At 35.5% G+C, this 9,168-nt stretch overlaps 1 long non-coding RNA gene across 1 annotated transcript; it reads left to right on the top strand.

Moving 5' to 3' along the window:
- Nucleotides 1-1,581: 1,581 nt before the first annotated feature.
- Nucleotides 1,582-8,722, top strand: LOC120311843. The gene is made up of 2 exons (XR_005557739.1): nucleotides 1,582-4,576; nucleotides 8,485-8,722. It is a non-coding gene; the product is annotated as an uncharacterized LOC120311843 (long non-coding RNA).
- The last annotated feature ends 446 nt before the right edge of the window (nucleotides 8,723-9,168 follow it).

Here is a 9,168-nt window from a genome sequence, read left to right as displayed (position 1 = left end):
CCTTGGAGGTCATCTAGTCCAACCCCCTGCTCGGGCAGGAAACCCTACACCATTTCGGACAAATGGCTGTCCAGTCTCTTCTTAAAAATTTCCAGTGTTGGAGCATTTACTGCTTCTGGAGGCAAGCTGTTCCACTGATTAATTGTTCTCACTGTCAGGAGGTTTCTCCTTAGTTCTAGGTTGCTTCTCTCCTTGATTAGTTTCCACCCGTTGCTTCTTGTCCTGCCTTCAGGCGCTTTGGAAAATAGCTTAATTCCCTCTTCTTCCCTCTGCTTCTCTTCTTTCCATAATCCATTCTATCTAATCATCAAAATCATAAATCACAAGTTTATTTTTTCATTTTTTATGCAAAAGTCTATAAGGGATTTCCAATCACCGATAAATGTAGATATTGTCCTTTCTTTAATCAAAGACGTTTGTCTATCTCAGCAAGTTTTGTCAATTTCATCAACCATTCTACTATTGTGGGTGATGCCAAATCCTTCCCTCTTTGTATATATAATAATATAGCAGTAATCTTATATTGAAATAGTCTTGCATGGCTTTTTTCTGTTTATCCATCAATCCCATATTCAGTTGAATATTAATCCTTAAAATTCTCTTTATCAATATATATATTTGAATCCAATTTTTTAGCTCTTTTATATGTCCACTAAGTATATCCAGCTTATATTTCTTGTTATCCCCTAATTTTCCCAAGAAACTATAATATTACAATGTTTCTATACTATAATGATTTCCAGATAAATACAGAGATTAATAATATCTTTCCAAAAGTAAAAATAATTGGAATACCATTTTAATTTCTGGAAAGTTATGATCCAATTGGCTATGTTTGAGTTTTCAATGAGTATGTACATGCATGCATCTCCCTTTTGAAAAACGGATGTTTTATCATTGGCTCTGTCCAATTTGGCAGCCTTTTGGCAAACAAACAAGTCTTCACGTTAGTGATTTTTGTGACCACACATATAGGCCGGCTGAGTGACTTTGGGCCAGTCGCTCTCTCTCTCTCAGCTCAACCCACTTCACACGGTTGTTATTGTGGAGAAAATTAGGATGAGAAAGAGGTGTTAGGTATATTGCCACCTTGAGTTACTTATAAAGTATTATGGGTAGGATTTAAAAAAAACTAATATATAAATAAGCATGTCCTCATAATTTCAAATATGCCCAACAGTCAATCAAAAATGTGCGAATCCAGTCTAAACCAATATGTGTAGTTATACTTAAAGAAGACATTTCCCGCATTTGTCTCAACAAACCCTATTATAGAGTAGAGATAAATTTGATTTCTGTCTTCTCCATTGTTAGCCCCACTGGTTATTTTCCTGGATTTTATGTTTACCATCTATTTATTTGAACCTTCAGAACATGGTACCGTATATGCCGGCGTATTAGGTGACCCGGCGTATAAGACGACCCCCGTCTTTATAGCCGGGCTGCATTCCTAGAACGTCATCTTATACGCCGGAAACTACCAGTATTTCCGGCGTATAAGACGACTCGGCGTATAAGACGACCCCGTCTTTGGCGCCAATTTCAGCGCTTGTGGAAGTCGTCTTATACGCCGGCATTTACGGTATATTGATGGCTGTTTTAATTTCTTTGAAATTATTCTGAATGATTTGTTTTTTAAAAAATTCATTGTTAGCTACTCAGATGCTCAATAATGAGATAGAAAAGTGTATAAATTCTTTCAATAAATAAAATTTATCTTAAAAAATAGCAATAGTTTACTGGACCCTTATACTGCAAAAGAACAGTGATGTTTTGTGATGCTGCACAGCTGGAAGACACAGACTAGAATGATTTAACACAGTATCTGACTTTGGTATCTGCCAATGCAGTTCATATAAAGTAGGGGCGTCAAACTCGCAATGTCATGTGACATGTCATGACATATCGCAACTTTTTTTCCATTGCTGGCAATGGGGTGGGTGCAGTTTTGCCATGGCACATCCGGCAGTTTGACACCCCTGATATAAAGAATGTATGCCGTTATGTTTAGAAAACATCTCTTAGGCACTGAAACTACAGTGACAATATTGCTGCACCATCAGAAGATGAAGACTGCAAATGTATTGTTCTACTGCCATTCCTTTAATAATGCAGGAGTGTCTCACTTTCTCTGTTCATTCCTGACCACCTGCATCTCTGTGTGTGTGTGTGTGTGAGAGAGAGAGAGAGAGAGAGAGAGAGAGAGACAGAGAGATATTTTTTTAATTTAAAAAGAAAGGCATATTATATTAGAAATATAATAGCGTGTCAAGCTAGCTGAATTGTCTTCATGCTGACTTAACGTTTTGAACAGTATTTTTTTCCCAAACTATAAAAAAGACCAGTAGCCAGTGATAAAATCTAACTGTGTAGCAAATCATTTTGTTTTATAGAGAAAATAGCAAGTTTTAAAGTTTTCAGGAAAAAAAAGATGGGATATTTAAAAAAAAACAGAATCCGTTCCAAAATTGTGTTTAATATCTCCATAGTGTTTATGGTCTCCAAATGTTAATGACAACACAATTGTCCACCAATTTCCAAACTGAAAGAACTAAATAAGTTGTTTATTATTTTGATTGACTTAAAAGTAACAAAGGGAAGAATTTATCATTTTAGTTTCAGATCACAATAAAGACGCAAGTATCTGATATTAGTTACTGGCAAATATGCTCATAAAAAGCATCTGACTTTACCCTATATACCTTTCAATATATTTTTTCAAGACTCCAGTAATATTTGTATGAAGCGGATTTGCTAGCAGTGAAACAAATGTTTTATTAGCCACTATAAACAACAACATGAAAGGAAGAGATGCCTAAGTAAACAAGAACAGGTACTTTTCCTGACGTTTCTCAACAGTTTAAGGAAAAATTGCAATTGCCAGTTATTTTGACTCTTTAGTACATGCCTGAGCAAACATTGAAACTCTTTTCAAACCTCTATATAATATTTAAAGCAAGCCTCTATGTGTTCTAAAATAGAAATCAAATTCCAAATAGTTTGGGTGGTATAAACAGAAATTCTACACCCCAGTCTGCTATTACTGTATTCAGTCAGAACAGACTTCTTATTCTTTTTCTGGAGCCAGAAATCCTGTGCATTTTACAAAGCCACATAAATATTTCATGAAGTGTCTGGGCAAAAATAAAATGCTAACAAAAGAATATTTTTAATTCAGGTTGCTTAGTTTAAAAGCATTAATATTTCCATAATGTCACACTTGGAAAAGGCAGAAGTTTACATAACTCACTCTCTAATTTTTGTGACTTGTGCATTTAATTTAAATTTGTATACTCACTATAAAGTTTGTAATTTATTAACTTCAGTTATTTTACTGAATTTCCACTCTCTTTTCTTTCTTATTTTTAATTCATTTTAATGCATGTTTTATTTTGTACTATTTTGCTATCTGGACACTTTGTTCTTATATGTTATTTTAAAGAGTGAAGTTTTGATAGTTTGGTTGGGAAAAAGAGGGTTAAAATAGTGCCTTCCAAGAAATGAGTATGTCTTTAATGATGCAAGTAGTTGCTTTAGTTTGGCAAGATTTCTGTCTATAGATGAGGAACAATAAGGAGCTTGCTTAGATGTATCTACCAGATAGAATATTTGTAGCTCAAGGTGCTCTGAGTTTGGTTGTTTTCGTGCAGATATTTCATTACCAAACTAGGTAACATAATCATTTTTGGTAAGGAATGAGGTTTGTTCTCATTTTATATACTAATGCAGAGGTCCCCAATCCCCAGGCTGAGGCCCACTATCTGGTCTTGAGCCTTTTGGAACTGGACCATGGAAGTGGCACATAAGCTCGTGCATGCATCCTCACTCACGCAAGCAGCAAGTGCACGTGCATGCACGTGCTCCATTTGTATGGTTGACAGGCATATGTGCCCACCGCTTGCACAAATGGAGCTGCCCACTGCTCACATGGAACCATCCCCTCCCTCCTCGCCAGTCCACAAAGCCAGAAAGATTGGGGAACTCTGTACTAGAGGCTTGTCCTGTCAGTGTTGGTGGGAGTGTTTTTGGTGATTCTTTTGTTTAAGTTGTTGTTTACTATTAACTTGTCTAAGTTGGTATTTCCATGATTGAGGCATTGTTTGATTCTTGATAGTTGGTTTAATATTAATCTTGGTTCTATTTTCTATTCATCTGGTTGTTGATTACTGGTGAGGACGTGTTTGGGTCTTTTTGTTTCCTTTTTGGCTTTTTTATTGTCATTTTTAAATTATATGTAGATTTTGCTTATCTCTATGTGCCTGTTGATGACTAATTTATCTGCATGCCATGCTTCCAGGAATTCTCTAGCATATTTGGACTTGGCGTGGTCTAGGATGCTGATAGTGTCTGCCTATGTCTTGTGAAATTAAAGCATTTCCATCATGTCTTCTAACTGCTGGTTGGTATTCATGGATGTGCTCTGCTAGTCTTCTGCCTGCTTGCCCTATATAGTGACTGTTAGTCCTTACACTGTTATTTCTTCCAGGGATGCTGGGACTTTTGGTTTACGTAGGATGTTTTGAAGACTTTAGTCCACTTTAAATAATATTCAGACAATCTGGAGAAGAAAAAAAAGGTATGATTATAGAACTAAAAATGAAATCTTAGAGTGATTGGAAGAACTAAGCATGTTGACTTTGAAAAGGAAGGCAAGAAAAAGGCAGAAAATGATAACACTGTTCAAATAGCTTAAAGGAAGTCAGCATCAAAACCTGTTCACTATCGTTTCAAAGGGCAAAGCACAGAATAATAGATTTACATTTCGGAACAGTGCATTTTTTTAAAAAAATGCTAGAAAAACCTTTCTTATAAGAGTAATTCAACAATGGAGCTAATTAGCTAGCAGGTTGTGTTCTTCCTACATTTCAACAGCAGGAAAAGGAAAAAGAAAATTGTCAAATAGACAAGATCAATTGTTATTCAAGCCTATGAGTCTAAAACTAAAAATATATTGTACAAACAGAAGATCAAGGAAGAAAAGCAGTGGTGATTAATAAGGTTAATTAAACACCTAAGGTCAATATATTGAATGAAACAGTTCCTAGATATAGGAATTGGATCCGGGGTTCAAGGCAGGCTGAAATGAACATAGTGTCTAGCAACCATGTTGGTTGTTGGTACTGCTTTGTAAAGTTCCCAGCACTACCTCTCCCAAATTCAGGCCATATTCATTGTGAAGCCATCTGTCACAGGGTTATTTTTTAAATACCCAATTAAGTGGGCTCCCCAAACTCTAGAGGGCCCACTACAACACCCCTTGGCCTTGTTTACCCAGCTTACCCAGACACCAGCAGACCCTTGAGTAGTAGTCCCAGTTTGATTCCACACCCTTCCTACGTCTATTGCTGCTTTGTTTTAGTATCAAGAGTAAGCTCCTCCAATTCTCCTCTTCCCTTAGGTTACTTCCAGTTACTTCCAGAGACAAACATTATTGCAAAATTTCCAATTCTAATGCTATAAAAATATTATGTCTTGTTTCAAATATTTAAAAAAAAGCCTTCTAAAGAATTATTTAAAACAGAATCAGATTGGCTATGAATAATGTATATAAATTGTTGAGAAGCTCTGATTACATTCCTGGAAAAAAAATCATTGGGTTGGGTCCAGCTTCTTTTCTACCCATGAAATCGTTATCTCTGTAGAGTTTGATCAGAACATCCTGGGTTGAGAAAGGAGAAGAGTAACTTTATTGTTATCCCATACTCTATAACCTGCTGTGGCATTTCCTCCACTGTTTCAGGTTGGCTCCATAAAATTTTACAAATTTAGGTCTACCTCCTGTGACCCAAGAAATAACAAGAAAATAATTCTCGGGTAACTGTTTATAGGAGGAACTGTTCAGAAAGGCTTTTTTAAAAAAGCGATATCAGTCTTCCTAAATAAAGTTTTTATTGTTTGGGTTCATTGTTTATTATAGCCAATGATTAATCAATGGCAGAAATAGGAATGTAAAGACACGAGACAAACACAAAACAACCCAAATAAAACATACAAGATATAATTGAATTAGAACTGTGAGGGCCACATAGGCTTCTTAAAAATATCATTTGACCACAATTAAATCAAATCAATAAAATCAAATTATTATCAGCTATTGTAAACCATGTAAAATAAGATATTGTTCCTAAACATTAAGAGTAGGTTACAAGTTGCATACATGATTTAAAAATGAATAAATTTAACTTTCATTGTAACTAAGAGAGCAAAATGGGACAACTGATGTTCTGGAAGGTGTTGAAGATTAGGTATGCCAAATATCAATTGCAAGCAAATTTTCATAAGTACGATTTTGAACTGATTGGCTAATATTGGTTCAGAAATCTGTCAAAAGAAATGAGAATGGATTCACACTGGTAGAGCCTTAAGGAGAGTAGAAATTAGGTGGTATGCAGATTCCTATAATAAGACGCAGTCTACATCAGGAGTCTTCAAACTTGGCCCTTTTATGACTTGTGGACCAACTCCCAGAATTGCTCAGCCAGTGTGTCTGGCTGAGGAATTCTGGGAGTTGAAGTCCACAAGTCATAAAAGGGCCAAGTTTGAAGACCCCTGGTCTACATCCTCAATTTCCTGAGAACCACAGGGGAAAAATATCCCAATTTCGGGATCTTGATATCTGCCTTCAGTAACAACTGAGGAAAGAACATCTAGCCCCATAGATGCTGTGATGTTTAGAACTCATCAGAAATTGGCAATAATTGAGTGAAGCTATTGGGAACCTTCCATAGTTTAAACCATCATAGGCCAAAACTGATATTATCTGAGTCAAGAATCTGTTTTGTGGTCTTACTAGCTCAATCAAAGACCAGTATTTTCAGGGCTTCCCACAAAAAGTCTTATAGTCATAAAGTTAGTCTCCAATGTTTGATTATTTCTCATTATTAAAGAAATCAGCACAGTAGTGTTTTTTCCCTCTTGTCTAAATTGTGTTGTTTTAAAATACATTCTTTGCTATTCAAACTATTCTAATTGTTGTTCAAAATCTAGTGTGATGTCCAACAAGCTGCAAAATACTTCAGTCTAATAATATTCAGATTATATTATGCCATTAGAAGGCAATGGTGTTGAACTTAATTCATATATAGTTTTAGCACTGTCAGACCACCAAAAATACTTTTTCTGGCTCACGCAGAAAATCCTTTTTTAATTTGTCATTTTGTTCTGACAATTCATCATCAGTTGGGAGTAACTCATAGTCACCCCACTGCAATTTTGTTTTCTTTAAGGCTCTACACAGTAAAATAATGGATTTCCTTTGTGCTGCAAATTTTTATTATTTAATTTGTAATAGCACTGCCATTTCTAACAGAGACAAATATACCAAATAAGGATAAAATGTTGTGTATTTGACAAGTGAGCCTTGACCTAAAATAAAGTTTGACACAATAATTTCTTCAGCCTTTAAAATGTTACCAGGCTATAGCTCTAACATAGCCATAACATAATCTCTCTGGAATTTTAAATGTATCAATTATTTTATTTTTGCAGGAACGAACTGGCATTGTTAAGTAACACTATGAGGAAATAGCCAAAAGTGTGTTTTGTGTTATTTTGGGCTACATTTTTTATAATACTGAAATCTCATTCCTTTTACTTTGCTGTAAACCAGATTCCCATCCTCATATGAAGTTTTAAATGCTATTTTTACATGTGAGGATGAAGTCAGTGGACATGATCCCATCCTGCATTACAAGGCAAAACATTTTTTAAAGGCATGCATTTCAGTTTTAAGCATAATACATTTGATAAATATACTGTTGCAGATTTTTAATTTGCATTTTATAAACTGACTCTGCATTGTAAAAGTATTATTATTACTATTATAACAGCCTTAAGCACTTCTTTACTTTCTCCAAAAAAATCAGTTCCCAAGTCTAACAAATTAAAAATAAAGAATAAATTTAAAAAGTCAATTATTTATTGGGTATTTTGTAAAGACAAAAAAGGTGTTAGCATTAAGAGAGATTTCACAGCCTTTGTTCAAGTTAGAATAGGACAATGGTGGCGAACCTATGGCACTGGTGCCAGAGGCGGCACTCAGAGCCCTCTCTGTGGGCACGGGTGCCGTCGCCCCAGTCCTAGACCTTCAGCTGGGTTTTATAAAACCTTTTCACTTTAGGCCTCTGCCACCGTGCAAAAAAAAAGTTCAGTCAATCAGTCAATTTCAACTTCTTGTGCGGGAAAAAAAGCTCTCTCAAAGTTGGAATTGATTGAACTTTTTAGTCCCACTCAATCTGCCGTTATTATCACAGCCACGCCCACCCAGTGGGCCACACCCACCCAATGGGCCACATCTAACCAATGGGCAACACCTACCCGGCACCCGACGATGCATAAGTGGGTTTTGGGTTGCAGTTTGGGCACTCCGTCTCTAAAAGGTTCGCCATCACTGGAATAGGATGTACACGTATGATATATCTTCTAAACATGAAGCATTTCTGCACAAATTAAAGTATACTGAATCTTCTCTTCATGTCACTCCAGCTTTGGCCTAAGAAATGAAATCCTGACACATCCTGAAATAAATATTGAGAGAAATTTGACTTTCTTCAAGCTGGGAATGGTTCATCATCTAAATCTAACAGGAACACCCATAATCATATTTAATTATTGTCTTCCTACTTTTCCAGAGAGAAAGAGAAGTCCTTCTTAAACTTATTCAATACTATGTTTACATTCAAAAATGTATCTGTTTCTTTTAAAAATAAATGTTTTTTTTAAAGAAAACGTTTCATCTTAATCCATCTATTTATTCAGGTGTGGAAACTGTGATAATTGAATTCCTTATGCCAAATAAAGAGCCACTCCAGCCACTTATATTCATTTTCGTGCAGATTTGTCTTGCAGCAAAGCCTTAGAATATTTTAAAATTCAGAAATATGCAGAGTTTTTAAATATCCCTTCCGTTTGGCAGTTTTTACTCTTCATACTTCAACCATAATATCACTCTTCTTTCTTCTGCCAATTCAAAAACTGATTTTTTTATTTTAAATAAAATCTGTGTATTAGGTAACAACTTTTTCCATTCATACCTCCTCATCCTTTCCTCTTTTTTCATTAGCTGGAATAAACAAGACCTATCTGTAAAATTAAAGGAAGAGCATACTCAGCTTAGTGGTAGGAGTGAGTAGTGCACTGTCATTTGCATCCTTACTGCAAAGAAATGTT

This window comes from Crotalus tigris, unplaced genomic scaffold (assembly GCF_016545835.1).
Source record: "Crotalus tigris isolate CLP2741 ecotype Arizona unplaced genomic scaffold, ASM1654583v1 scf7180000018371.15429387391:27106975, whole genome shotgun sequence".
Classification (NCBI taxonomy): domain Eukaryota; kingdom Metazoa; phylum Chordata; class Lepidosauria; order Squamata; family Viperidae; genus Crotalus; species Crotalus tigris.
Note: the sequence above shows the minus strand (reverse complement) of the source record. Positions and strands in the feature narration are given on the sequence as shown.